Here is a 14,568-nt window from a genome sequence, read left to right as displayed (position 1 = left end):
CGCCCGGATCGCTCATGGTGTGAATGTTTGTAGTTTCTTGAGGCAGGCGGAATCCGGAAGAAAACCTTCAACGAAGCTCGCACGCTCAGATTGCTCAACAGCGATATTCTGACCGACGGAAAGTTCATCATTCATTCGTGAGAGGACGCTGAGAATTCAATGAACCCATCGCAAGCTCGAGAAACGGACCGAACGTGATCCCGTCAAATTGTGATGAAGTTCCCGCTCAAAATTCCAAATTACATCATGATCGCTCTCGAAAACGATTCCTCTCGGCGCCGAACTCCCTGTCGACTGTCCTTTACGGGAGCGGCGTCGTCTCAACGCAGAAAATTAAATTAAACGATTGCAATAAACAGACGGACGTGTGCCGCGCAGACCAGCGTCTCGCGTGGGCGCAGTTATCGCCCCGGATGAAGCGAATACCGAATGATTTGGTGTTGAGGTGTGAAAGCGTATCGTTAGCATATCTTCAACGAATGGAATAAAGTTTATGCTATGGTCGATGTCCGCAGCAGTATTCTTCTTGGCCCGCCGCACCGGACGACGTCGTTTATTCGAAAGTCCCGCGAACTCCTGGGAAAAAAAGCCGTGATGAATATCCCAATCTGAGCGTCGATGACCGACCTACTCGTTGGCAGAGATGTGTTCGTGGAGCGGGGACTTCAGAGAGCACCATCCTCGGTGTGCGGGAGGGTGAGGCATAAGGTCCCGACAGTCATCCTGCGACCGAAACGGCGAGCCGAGTCACCCATTCTCAGAGCCGTGGTGCCGTATACGCTGACAGCAACAAGGATGGTGGGGGAGAGCACATTATTTTTAATGAGTACCGTGCTCCCTTACGACGACGGGGATGAGTGCATTGCTGGCCGGCTGCCGCACTGCCGGCGACGATTCTGGCTGCGGATCAGCGCCATAGGTCGCCACAGTCCGAGCAACAGACTTATCCCAGAGGATAAGATGAATCCTCGAGCTGCTTGTTTTCGTTGTCTGTGATTGTCTTGCATTGCTGTCACCGAGAAAGGCAGTTGCAGTCCAAGTTAATCAGAGCCTTCCGCAACTTCCCGCTCTCTCCGCCCCGGCTCGTAGTCGTCCGGGACCTGAGGGAGATGGGGCACTCGGACGATGCTGTTCCGGAATCCCTGAGGCTCAGCGACTCTCGCAGAATTCGTAATTTAAGACATTTCCAGATTCTCGCGACAAGCAGGACGCGCCACACTGTTTGCGATGTCATTCCTCGCGGCCGAAGGGTCGCATCCATTTCGACATTCGGTCCCGACTCCACAAGGTCAGAAGCGGCGAAAGAGGATCATGGATGACGCGAAGCTCTTCAGCGTCTACTTGTCGCTACCGACGAAGGTACAGAGATCAGAGCCCGTCGCTCTGAAACCGCGAGAGCCTTCCACACCATTTGCCCTGTATGCTTGCTCTTTGCGCCGCTCGGTGGTATTTGTATCCTCTTCGCTTTCTCGTGCAACTGCTCGAGGATTCCTTTGAAGCAGGAAGGGGGGGGGACGAAGGCAAGTTCCACTCTAACACTTATTCATGGCCGACCCGATTCTTTTGTTTCTGACGGATGCGGAGAAGGTAAATCGATGGGGATAGGTCGAGCCGCGGAGTGGATCGAACGCTCCCCGTTCCTTATCTGCCGCCTGGTGCGGCCGCAGCCATATTTTCATGCCTCTAAGGTGATGCCCGAGCGTCCATGGGTATCAGGAGAGAGAGAGAGAGAGAGGTAGGACGGCGGATATCAGCTCTTGAATGGACGGAGGAGCCTTATTCAAGACAATATTGGAGCCTTGATGAAAACTAAATCAGACGAAGAAGGACCGCTATCCCCTTCAGAACAGAGAGCTGTACCCAATGCGTCCCGCCGGGCTGTTACCCGGAGCCTCTGTCAAGTCCAGCACTGACGAGCATATCTCAGAGCTCGGATTCCACGCACTGATTCTCATCAAGGGACTCCGTTCTACAAGGAGCACTATTCATCGAGGTCGCGCGAAATTCCAAAGCCGGACGGGTCTCGGAGAAACAGGTTTATTCATTGATTCCAAAGACTCGAAAGGAGGCATGTACATGTTGTGTTGTCTAGTTGTTGGAACTAGGCAAAGGAATTTTACGATTGATTAGAATTTGACCAAGTCCCGCTTAATACGCAGAGTTTGAGGGTATTTTCGATTTCCACCGCGTCAAATCAACTCCGACAGTTACCCAGCTCACAGACAGGAACCTGCCTGTGTATGACCATGTCGGTGATCGCGGGACATCAAACAAAATTGTGCGCTCAAAAATTGTGTTTGAACTACTCTTCAGCTCGAACCCTCTCCGCTGCGATTGTGCCCGAAAATCAATTTTTCCTCGTCGTCTCGAGCTTCGTCAACGAATTTAATCTCGGATCCATTTCAGTCATCGGCGGAAATCCTAGAGGGAAGCGCGGACGGGGGACGGGTGGTACACGGGAATACGATGAGGACATCGAACGTTACGCGAAGCATCAAAAGAGAACAACGATTTCGCTCGCTCGAGCGATTAGCTCATCCGGCGGCGGATGTTCTTCTCGTACGCTTCAAAAGATTGCGAATGCTGAACACAATCTCTCGCGTGGATCCCGTCCTCTACTCGGAATAAAAACATCCTTCCACGACCGTTGACTGCACGGAGCTTCATCAGACCCGAAACGAGATTTCCCGCTCGACAGGGCCACGGTTCGCTTGTGAAAACTTCCGATGCGCCAAAAATTCCGACGGTAACTCCGCACACATATTCGGTCGGGACTCATCGTCGAACGAGAAGCGCCGTTCGTTTTGAAATTACAGGGCCCAGGTCGAGCGACACAAATCGTTCACAAAGGTTCCGAAACGCACAGAACGCACGGGTATATATTTGCCGTTTGTCTGCGGGCTCACCATACGCCCTAAATACACCCGTCATGGAGCGTCTGTCGTCGTCGTCGTCGCTGTCATACTCGTTGTCGTCAGTCCCGTCCTGTTCCCCGTAGTCTGCCGTCGAAGCTGACGTCGTCCCAGCCGCCGCATTGATTAAGTTGGACCTCTCGCACGAAGGAAAAGTCAATTGGCACTCCGTCCCCAGCCACCACCGCCTTCGTCACTGATTCCCACAGAAGAGGATCCTCACGTTCCGGGGGGAATTCTCCCTCTCACAATTCCACGCGGCTTTCATCGCTGCCATCGCTCGCTTGCTGCTGCTGCCGTCGATGGTGAAGAGGAACGACGGGCGGCGCGGCGCTCGCGTCAGAGCAGCAGCCCATGGAGGCCAAACAGGGGAGGGTAGGACGTTAGAGCGTCTGGATATTTATATTCAAATCTCACAGGCGACTTGCACGCGCTGGTGTTCTTCCTCGGCGGTCATATGGATATTTAGGCTCGACCCGAACGCGAAATCCACAATAGAAGACCGCGCCTGTAGCACGTTGCGAGAGCGTTATGCGCATTCGAATGGAGTGTCGCATTCTGTTCTAAATCCTAGTAGATTAAACTCCGCTGTTCAGGTAGCGGAGACCGTTTTTTTTTGTTCCGCGACGAGTCCACGATTTGTAGAAGCGCGCACGCGGGGACGACGTCATTTCTCGTGGGAGGTGCCCGTGAGCGGACCTCATGACGGTGTTCGACACAGAGTAACTTGCTCCACGGAGGCCCGAATGCGTCCGCTCCACCGTATCGTCGGGAGTCCTGGGTAGGAGGTATCGGAGATGCGAAAAAAAATTCTCCAATTGACTAGGATGCTCGGGAGCTGCTCGCCTCTGGAAACGTCGCAAGTTCCGGAGATCGGGTCCCTCTTTCCAACTCGAGCTAGTAAGAGATCGCTCTCTCTCCGATGGTCAGGCTCTTCCCGCTCCTTCATGTTCTCGACGATCCATGAATAAGAAAGGAGTGCAAGGTGGATAATCCTCAAACCCATCCCGATCAGGATCCTACGGGCTCGAACTTCTCTCGGAAAATAAGCTCGAGGCCCGCTCCCTACGTAAATCATGAAGTCACTGAAGTCCTCATGCCTGCCGCAGTGACCTCGCCCTCCTTCAACGTCTCTTCGGCCCTCCATCGAGCCGATATCCGAAGGATGTCGGACATCACTGCGAATATCACTCGGAGCAAGGAACGAGAAGCTCCGTGGCTCCGAGTTCACTGGTCTGCCGACCGAAGTGCGAAAACGCGTGATTCGTTGTGAGAGAACGAGGCCGAGAACGAAGAAGACTAAGAGGGAGCATTTCCTTTGGCAGACACCCATTACCCCTTTGTTTGTTTGCTCACTCGTTCGCCCACTGGTTCATCTGCCGAGCACACACACATTCGCCAACCAGGATCCAACAGAACCGCGTTCAGTGCTGCATAAAGCGCAAGATGCTCACTCGAGTCTCACCCGTCCTCTCGACCTCCTTCGCTCGATTTCTTTCCTTGCAACCCAAGCTCGCAGCTGTGTGAGGGCGCACATGACCAACGCACGTGTTCAGTCGGACATCTCCGAATGGGGGCCGCCGACCATCTTGCCCATGGCACCGAGCGGGAGAGGGCGGCGGTAGCCCCCCCCCCTCCCCCTACTAGAGCGGCGGAATCATAGCGAAAATTCGTCCGGAAGCCACGAGGAATACGGTGCGGAGCGTTTCGTCTCTTCCACCCCTTGTCGAAACAATTCCTGTGACATGAGCATAAAAACACTTTGCTAGCAATCAATGGAGAGATTCCCGTCGGTCTCGGCACGGGTCTTCTCGGGCCCATGCCTGGGGCGGGTGACCTGAACCCCAGGGAGGATAAATTCGTCGTAGGAAAAGGACATGGAAGTTCGAGGACGTTGGGCTCGGGACCCGGGGAAGTCGACTCCCCACGATCTACGAATGCGAGGAAACGTCCAAGCGTTGGAAAAATAGGATCTCCGGCGGGGACTACCGTGACGAGCCGAGAGACAACCGTAAGACCGGTTGACAGGTGAATGGAAAACGAAAAAGAGGCACGCGGGAACGAGGAATTCGGCCGTTTCTCCTGACCGCCGACGGGGCGAGACAGGTAGGGAGACAAGCCCCGGAGCAGTCTAAGGACGGATCATAGCCCGACGCTGTTTCACAGGGAGGAGGCCTAATCCCACTGGCGTTTGACAAACGGTGACCGTCCGCGTCCCCTCGAGCGCCGTCAGGACACGCAACGCTTCCCATGCCGGCGCAGATAGATAAACAAACCACTTTTTGGTTGGCTGACTGCGACTGAGCCGCAGACCGAACGGGGCGACCGCCGCCGCTGCCTTTTTCGTCATTACTCCGACGACGATCAAGAGAGAGAAAAACGACGGAGAGGAGACATCGGGGGAGACCGGAACCCTGCCAGTTTTCTAATGACTTCATCGTTTTCGGCTCGCGGAAAAAACGCTCCCGTCCCCATATCGTATCGGCAGCGCTGGATGTTGATACAAAGAAAAGAGGGTCCGCAGCGCTCTTGATTCAACGACACGGACAGTAGGCTCGCGGCCTTCGCTCCCTTTGTCCTCTCGGCATTGGAGCGACTAACACCCCGTGTTCACAGAACCTGCGCATAATATCACTCGCCGATTCCATTCATCGAACCCCGCGGATGGTGGATTCCGCCACAATTTCATAGTGGATTTCAGGAACAAAGGTCAGACTATGCAAAGTCCCGCACGGGTGCTGTGAATGAACGGGGATACGAGCAGCGAATAAAAATATAATCTCTCTATTGCTCTCTCCTTCGGGTGTTATTTTGGAAGAATGACCGTGGGCATGATGCATCATGACGTCGCAGGCGTCGAAGGATCTACACAGCGAGCACGGAACTCGTACTCTGAAGTTTGTAGATGTCACTTTTGAGCCGGGGTCGCGACGGATACTGGACAAGGCTGAAATAATGAAGCCTGTTGTTGAATGACTTTTCTCGCGTCGCGGACCATCCCACACTCTATCTTCCCCGGCGATGTTTCCGTCTGGACTCCAGATGGCTTTTGCACAACGCGGTGAGGCTCGGAGCCGCAACTCGTGTTTCAGGTACCTACCGGATATTTCGGAAGCATTGTGGGGACATTTCACCCCTCGAGTTGAAATTTCATCTTGACCTGCGACCGATTTTTTTTTCAAACTCGTCATCTCAATCCATTTGTGACATCCGAGTCTCGGAACCTCGTCTCTTCGCCGAGCTTCGGAATCTAAGACCGTATCGTCTCTGAGACATGAATGTATCGTTTCTGCTGCTCATTCTGGATGGCTCATTCCATCTTCTTCCACCCCATTTCGTTTCTTGCTCTTGCCTTATCGAGTAGTCATTGGCCGATGGGAGGAATTCGGAGAGTCGGCATGGAACACAGTTCCGAAGACTGCTGAGATCTTCGTCTCATCCGCAGTCGAAGAGTTTTCCGCGGTTTCGCTGTGCAGGAATCGAATCCCACAGATTCCATTCGTCCGACTCTCGCTCAGAAATGTTTGCAGATGTTCAGCGAAGTCGAGGACGGAGCACTCAGTACAACTCTGGCGCGAGATGGAGATCGAGAAACATACGCCCGAGAATCTCCGACGTCACTCTAGATTCTGCTCCGCCATTTTGAGCCATTGTTTTGCGGTTGGACATCTTTTACGAATGTCGACTCGCTCCGAATAGTCTGTCGGGAATCAAGAGAGTCAGTCGTTTTGCTCATCTTCATTTTCCCGTCTCATTCCTGCGGTCGTCGTCGCTGCGTCCGAAGCCATTGCTCCCGCCCGCCAACAACGTTGCCATCGTCGGCGGCTCCAACGGCAAATCGAATTGAAAATAATCCAAATTTATGACCGTTGCTCGTCGGCTTTTCGCTGCCAAGAATTATGACTGCAGTTGCTCACAAACAGAGCACGACACGGGACGGGAACACGAGGAGGATCGAGGAGGAATTTCTCGAGGAAATCACGGAGATGCATTCGCGGGACAAGACGTTTCTCCGTGGGATAATCCGAACCCGCAACGACTCGAATCGCCGTCGGATCATTTCTTTGCTTCCCATTCGATACCCGGGCGGATCATATTGAGCTTAACTGGGACTCCATGTGGACTCCCTGGAAGAATCGGGAGGATATTCCCCTTTTTCGGCAAACAAACAAACTGACTTAGATCTTGATGTGGATCGTCGAAAAACTCCCAGACTTTCCGCTGCACCGATGCGGTTCAGTCAGAAAAGAAAATCACGCCATCCGCATTTTCTGCTGTCGACGATCTCAACAGTCGATCACTTAAGCTCTCGTATGTTGGCAGTCAGGAGTCGGGTGAAAAAAGGGGGAGAGCCCAGCGCTGGCCGTCGAGGTCGCCAGTTCCCCAAGAGCCCCGCTGATTCGCTGACGCTGTATCGAGAATAATTGATTGGAATCACAATTAGCGTCCGATGTCGAAACGGCGGAAACGATCGTTGTGTTCAAACTCTCCACAGCTCGCCGTCGTTCCGAGTGCGTGAATGGCCGAAGCCGACCTGGCTCTGACGTTTCCGAAGTAGGCGTCGCTCCTAATAGCTGACTGTACAGGCGTTCCCGACATCGCTCGGAAGTTTCGAGCGTCGCGCTCGATGAGCCCCCGAAACAAACGCCGCCGCGGACCCTTTTGCGGAAAAGTTGTAAAGTTTACGGGAAGCGGAGACCGGCAGTATCTGAGGAGAGCGGCTATCTGAGGCTCCGGTCGTATTCGATCGTAGAACGGAGAAAAAATAAGCCCCGACATGACGATGGGGTCAGCATTTTTCTCGATTTGCTCTTCTTGCTCTCAACCCTTGGGGACACTGAAGAAGCAGATGCGCAAACAGACTGGCCACAACAGCCGCACAACTTTGTGTCATGCACTCGGACCATCTAGCGATCCGCTCGGCCGTCTATCCTCCCGCCCGAGCGGCCGGTCAACCATCCGAACGAACGGACGAGAGAGCCAGCGTTCGAAGTAGCCGAACGGCCGGGGCTATGACCTCGGACTGTGTCTTAGGAGCCAACAGTCGCTCGCCGTCCCGTGCGAGTATTTTTCTCGGATAGATATACCGACATACATACAAGGTGCGATCCTGTGTATCGCATGGGGACGAAGATCCTCGAAGACTTCGTCTCGGCTACCATATCGGAAGGAGTTCTTGATCGAAGACGTTTATTCCGCCCTCACGATTGCCGGGTAATTATCGAGATAATAATTCTTCCGGGGGAGGGGCGATTCCAGAGGAGGGTGCGGAGCGCCGGTATAGTCCGTCGCTGGAATCTCATGAAACTGGAGTGAAGGAATTGTCTTCGCGTCAAATGGAATCCCTCACGGAAAATCTCGCGGCGAACTCTCCAGTCAGCACTAAACTCCAATCCGCTCGAGCGGCTCGGTCGCGTCAATGTTCGCTCTCCCAAGGAGCTTGAGATTCGCCGACTGCTCGACAGTCCCCACGGTGCGGCGACGGAGGAAGCGTTCTGTCGACCTTCGAAAATATTCGAATTTTCGACGGATCCACCGGACGATCGGCGTCGCTTTTGTAAGTTTAAAAAGTTTATCGGTCCGCTCCAACTTTCGGCAATACATCCAACGATTGTGAATATTTGATTAGCAGTGTTCTCCCCCTAAATTGGAATTTATGGTCTTGCCGCAGGCCATGGCGCCTCCTGGGAGAGCAGCTCCCCAATCTTCCGCAAGGTTTCGCAAGCGGCCGGTGGATCGGATCTGCTGCGCCGAAAATATATTCCATCGATCGCCAATCCCGGATCTCAACCCTCAACGGCATATCTACTTCGTCCCAATCTTATTCTGTTGCCGGATCAAGTTCTGGCCGAATGTATGATATCCCGAGCGTTCAGGATTACGGACCACATGTGAGGGCTCTCAGTTTTTGGGACGATCCGACGGGAACAAAACCTTTCGGAACGATTTGGTTCCTTAGGTTCTTTGCGATGCGCGGTGTTACTTTAGCTCACGGGGGGCCTCGAACCCCAGTCGACGATTTCCGAGCTTCGGCTCCAGCTGTGAGCCGAAGCTTGGCTGAGGAATTCCCACTCAGGCAGTCTGCATTATTCACGATCGTAGGTTTCTTGAGCGTGAACCACGTACCCTTTGGGGAGACATTGTTCGGTGATGAGGAGCGCAGGCCGTGTCCCACCGGCCCGCCGTCGGTACAGTTTTGTCGATACATGTGTTGAACTCTTCCTCATGATCGAACAATCGCAGTCAAAATCAGAATTATCGGTGACTCTCTCGGATAGGTATCAATTTAGGGTTCGGGATTATTCGAGATGACCATTTCGCCGCTAAGTCGTCATGATATCGGAGAAAAAGCGCTCGGTTTCCCCGGGGATACTTGAGCGATATCTCTTTTGCGATCCCAAGTCGGTCGCGTAATCGGTCGCAACGACTCTGGAAAATCCCCTCAATTTCGAAACTCCAAACGGCTTTAGTTCACGGAACTCATCATTGCCGTTCCGTGCGGAAAGTAAGACTTCACTCCTATGACGGAGGTCATTGGTAGGGCCATGGCCCCTCGCTGTATGCATTTGAATATTCCCTGGATGAGCTAATGTGCGGGAGAACTGGCGAGAGCGTCCGCAAGGAACTGTCTGACAAAGGAAGGTCTTAGTACGAGGAATTCAATTCAGCTCTGTTTGCTCACATGATGATCGAGAGGGAGTGTGATGTGCTGCGGGTCGGGCGGCCGCATAGAGAGGTGAGCGCGAAGAGTCGAAACCGAGTGAAAGCGAGATGGTCGAAACCGAGAGGAGGAACCGCGGGCGGGAGAGATTCCCGATCCATTCTCTTTCACCGAGGAGTGGGGTTCTTCTATTTTTTTTTGCCTCAGCCCCTTTTCTCTCTTGGCCCTCGCCCTGCTCCACGTGGTCGAAAGAAATCAGGAACGGAAAGAAGAGCTGTCCATCGGAGGAGGAACAAAGCTGAGAATCTTGATGTCTTGAAGCCGCAGCGCCGGAGGTATGCCGACAGCGATGCGTATTCCCCGACCCATGTGAGGGCGCCCCGAGCAACACTTGAATGACTTATCGAATTAGAGGCCGAGACAAGGTCCTCTTTTTGTCGGGGAAGGAGCCGAGGACCCGGTTCGGCTCTTACTAATTCCTCGCCACTCTTTTTATCACTCCCCCGGTCTCAATCGCTAGCTGGCGCGCCCGCGGGGATCCATAGGCGTTTTCTAGCAACACGCTCGCGCCGCGAACAGGGTGGCTGAGTTCCTTCCCGTTCAATCATGGATTCTTTCTCTAGAAAAGAGCCTCCCGTCCTTGCTTCGGCTTTCCGAAAAAGTAGATCTGTTGACGTTTTGTGCCGACGACTCCAGCTTCCAAAACACCCCTCAGCTGAGCGACGGGGCTCACCGGCAGAGGGCCCAAAGATTTCTCTGCTCAACCAAGCAGTTTGAGCTCCCGAACGAGACTATTACGCCGCGTTCCGGGGATTTACTCCAGCAGATGTATCGAGCTACCTATCTCTCCCCTGTGACATATTCCTCAATACGTCCACGTCGATCTCCGTCAATGCCCGTATATGAAAATTATAGTACATATGGGCGCATCGAGAAAGTCGCGAAACGTCGAGCATCGAGGAGTGTTTGCGTGAACCATGCCGCGCTTCGCCAACTGGCTCCTCGCGGCGAGATGACTTCGAGGCCCCCGTGCCGATCCCGCGGATCTGGTCGGTGTGTTTGACGGAGATTTTTACTATCCACTCCCTGCCAAGTTCCTTCTTAGCTCGCCTATTTCCCTCTCGAGTTCCGTTCTCGTTCAGGAGAATCCCTGCGCGCTCGGAACAAGAACCCACCTCCCACTCGCGGGAAGAGATCTTCATATTTTATTTTGTTCCTCCCCCTCCCAGCGAGGGAAAAATCCTCATTATATTCCCTCGGAGAAGTTGTCTGCTTGAGGTTTTTTCTGTTTCCGCGTCGACTGCTCCCCGTGTGCATCGTATGCCCCCCATTATGTTCATATTGCTCGTGTATACGGCAGAGCGTGTTGAGGCGCAACAATGCTCTTACAGCCCCGCGTCGAGTTAGCCCTCGCAGTCAGAGACTGTTCTCCACGTCGAACGAGCACTCCGACAAGTTTTCTCGAGCCACTCCCGAAGAATGGTGAAAGAGATGCTATTCGTCCTCCAAACTGCTTCTCGGAGACTCTCATGCTATTCCTGCTACACACGGTGAGCTCGAGACTCCGATTTCACGTAGACTCCGATCCGCATAAGTCCGCCGGGAAAATGCAGACACTGTGTCGTTCAACGAAACATCGATACAGCGAAAGCTCGTTACAGCGAGCACGTTGGCATCGCTTCTGCTCTTCTCAAGTATATTCCACTGGAGCGAACGAGGTCGCCCGTTGTGTCTCCGGCCCTTCACGCAGAGAAAACATCCGTCATACCGAAATTTTCGTTTCCGCAAAAAGCGGGTTGATCAGCCCCGATTTTCAGCCTTGAGAACCCGATTGAGTGCATTCTGAAGTTCTGATGGCGCGTGCGATCGGCCATGAACGAATGAATGAGCCCAATACGGTCTCAGCTGAGTGAGCCAGATGCCTGGGCTTCAAGCGGGATAGAACCACACACAGGGACTTCTTCCACATAGGGGCCACGTAGAGTGCGGACCAGCGATCCATGCAGTTAGCTGCCAAGAAGAGTTAACAGACCGTATGCTATATCGAGGAACAAAGTGATAGAGGATTATTTATGGATTGGGCGCCGCCTAATGCGGACATTGCCTGGACGACTCAAGAGAGCCACGCTCTACAAGGGTCGGATTGGACCGGCTCTTAGGGACGACTATCGGCAGTGATCAGGTCGCGCGCCGAGAGGAACAAAGGCCAGTGTGAGTTAACTACTCTCCTGGGCCATCCCAGAGCATTTAATGAATAGCGTTGGGAGCGGACGCGACGCGGGTCAGGGCGCTTGTCGCTGTCGACATCCGACCATCAGGAGCGCCTTTCCGTTCAAGACCGGATTTTACAATGCGGTCGTTCGCAACGTCGGTCGTGGCCAGGGAGGTCGTCCGCGGTATTTTTTCCTTTCGAAATTCCCTTATGAAAATTTAGGGTCTCGGATCGGCTCGGAGAATTTGAGGGAGGGATCGAGATCCCTGGAGACTTGAGGTCTGACCGGCTGGCCTCGCTATCAGAGGGATGGCCTTTCCCAAAGATATCGCTCAGGCAAATCTTGCGGTGATCCCGATTCTATCTGGATCGACCTTCGTAGTGTGTCCATGCTCATTCACGAGTCAACTTCCAAGTCCGATCGCCGTGGCGAATGTCCTGCCGGTGGACCCGGAGATTACCAATATTCTCTGACATTGATTCAAACGTGAATTTGAAGCTGTTCGCCGAATCCTGAGCGCTCCTCGCTCGGGGAGCTCGGGGCTAGCTCCCTCAGAGAGCCACGTGGGAAGACGGAAAGAGTTGGGAGCTCATTATAAATAGAAAGCGCAGTCACTGGATTCGATCGATAAAACCGATAGAAAGGGACGGCTGATTTCTAATAGTTCGAGGGCATGCTGATAGCAAATGAATCTCTCAAGTCTTCGATTAAGCTCTGGATAGAGCTTTGCTGAATCTGGAGAATTTTCCTCTCCTTTCGGAATTTCCGTTTATGAAGGCACAATGAGCACTGCGAGCGAGGATCAACCTAGTGTGAATTTTATCGAGCACTTGGATATTCTGCGGTAGAACCTCTTCTGCTCCGTGCATGGCCCTGTGGCGGGGAAGCTCTTGAAATAGTAATGAGTATTAAGACGCATCGGGAGCGGATTTGGAGTTCCTTCGGCGGAACAGAAACTTTTCCGGAAGTTCAATGGCTCGCTGGACAAAAGTTTACTAGATATTGAAATGGCGAGTCGTCATATTTCTCTGTGATAGTTGTGCTTTTTTCCGCAACTAGCATGCGGTGCTTCTTTTCGACCATTGTTCTGATTGAATTCACCCAACAAAAATCGGATCCCCACGAAGACTTTTCCAACTCATGTGGAACAAAATTCGTAGGTCATTATTTGCTAGGACGGACAGGATCAGTGGAAGAGGCGGCTCAGTAATTCGGCGACCGGAGAAATTCCTATTTCTCGGTTTCCTTCGGAATTCTAGGGGAAGCCCAGAACGCGGCATGTATGAATCCGCGTCTGGCGTTCGAGAACCGGAAAATGCCCACGAGAGGAGTGAAATCTAATCGATGATTCTGCCTCAAGAATAACTGTCAAATCCCAGTGACTTGTGGCTGGATTTCCCGATGCAGCCTCGTGGCTTACTAGCCAAGAATCTCCATCGGGTGAAAAGGAATGCAAGGAATACGAAAGGGAAGAAGCTCTCATGACAAAAGGAAGCTGTCACTTACATGCTCTCTCGGTCCGTTGGGCATCTCCGAGGGATTCCCAGCTTTTTCCTCGAGACCTGCAGCGGGATTGAGTCCATCAAGACAATGGAGCGATCGCGAGTCGTGCTCCAGGACAGGTGAGTGCTCGGAAATTGAGAATGTTCCCGGACATCATACCGTCACTCCTTTTTCTGAATGCTTATGGTGCCGTGATGTCACATTGACGTTGAATTTTCCGGGACAACGACTCGATCGCGGTTCGAACTTAGATTCCCATGCTGGTTTCGTACAATCGGCAGGTCGTCTCCCGTTCTCAGGATGAGCAAATCAGTGGAGGATCACTTGGAGATAAACTAGATAAGCTCGCATCTCCCTAGCTGCCTATGCGATTTCTCGACACCATTGTGGCTGAAAGTGATGATTGTCAGTAACAAAGCGAAGGAGTCGACGGCAGAGACGGTCGAGGAATCAATGGATGGGGAGAAGAGAATCATCGTGGTCGATAACGGTGGATGACTTCTCTTGATTGCCCGCCGAGATCAGCTCCCGACCGAGTGACGAGATAAGGCCGCTTCTCGTAGCCGAGCCGGTCACGATATAACTCTGACCACGATCGGAGGATCAATTGCTCCAAGCGGAGCAGTCGATTGAGGGGGATCGATGTGCTCGAACTCTCCGCCAAGCAGGGCAGGACAAAAGCTCGGTAATCGAATTCATCCCTGTTTTTCATACACGGAACCTTATTATTCGAAGCTGCGGCCTTCGCATCGTGAACGACCTCCCGATTGGAAATGCCACGTTTCTTGCAGTAATCTGTCCCTTTGAGCCCTCGCTGTCGTTCTCCGTGGGAGAACGTGGCGACGTCGACGTGAAATACGTTTACGGTTCCATGCCTCGGAAGATCACCGAGTCGCCGCATTCCTTGTATGAGAATATGACGAAACTAGACCAACGGCTTTGTAAACAGTTACGCCTTCCGTACGTGAGAGTTGTTGACAGCTTTCGAGACACATACACACTGGGAGAGATAGCGAATCTCTCTCTCTCGATGTCTGCGAACGACACTTTCGTCTAGCGAAGACGCCAATCACCATACCCGCATTGAATTCTCTATCGTCCTCGGTCACAGCGTTTTTATCGCAGAGGGAAAAGAATGTGGAAAACTTTCGCATTGTGGCTTTGACGTTTGATACGGGGAGCCCCACGGTACCGAGACCGTGATGGAGTCGTCTGCGGAGAGCTCCGGAATACTCCGACGTGTCGTCCTTGCGATCCGAATGCGGAATAATGATTGACT

Source organism: Galendromus occidentalis, unplaced genomic scaffold, assembly GCF_000255335.2.
Source record: "Galendromus occidentalis unplaced genomic scaffold, Mocc_1.1 scf7180000075836, whole genome shotgun sequence".
NCBI lineage: Eukaryota > Metazoa > Arthropoda > Arachnida > Mesostigmata > Phytoseiidae > Galendromus > Galendromus occidentalis.
The sequence above is the reverse complement of the archived record's forward strand: the minus strand, read 5'-3'. Positions refer to the sequence as shown.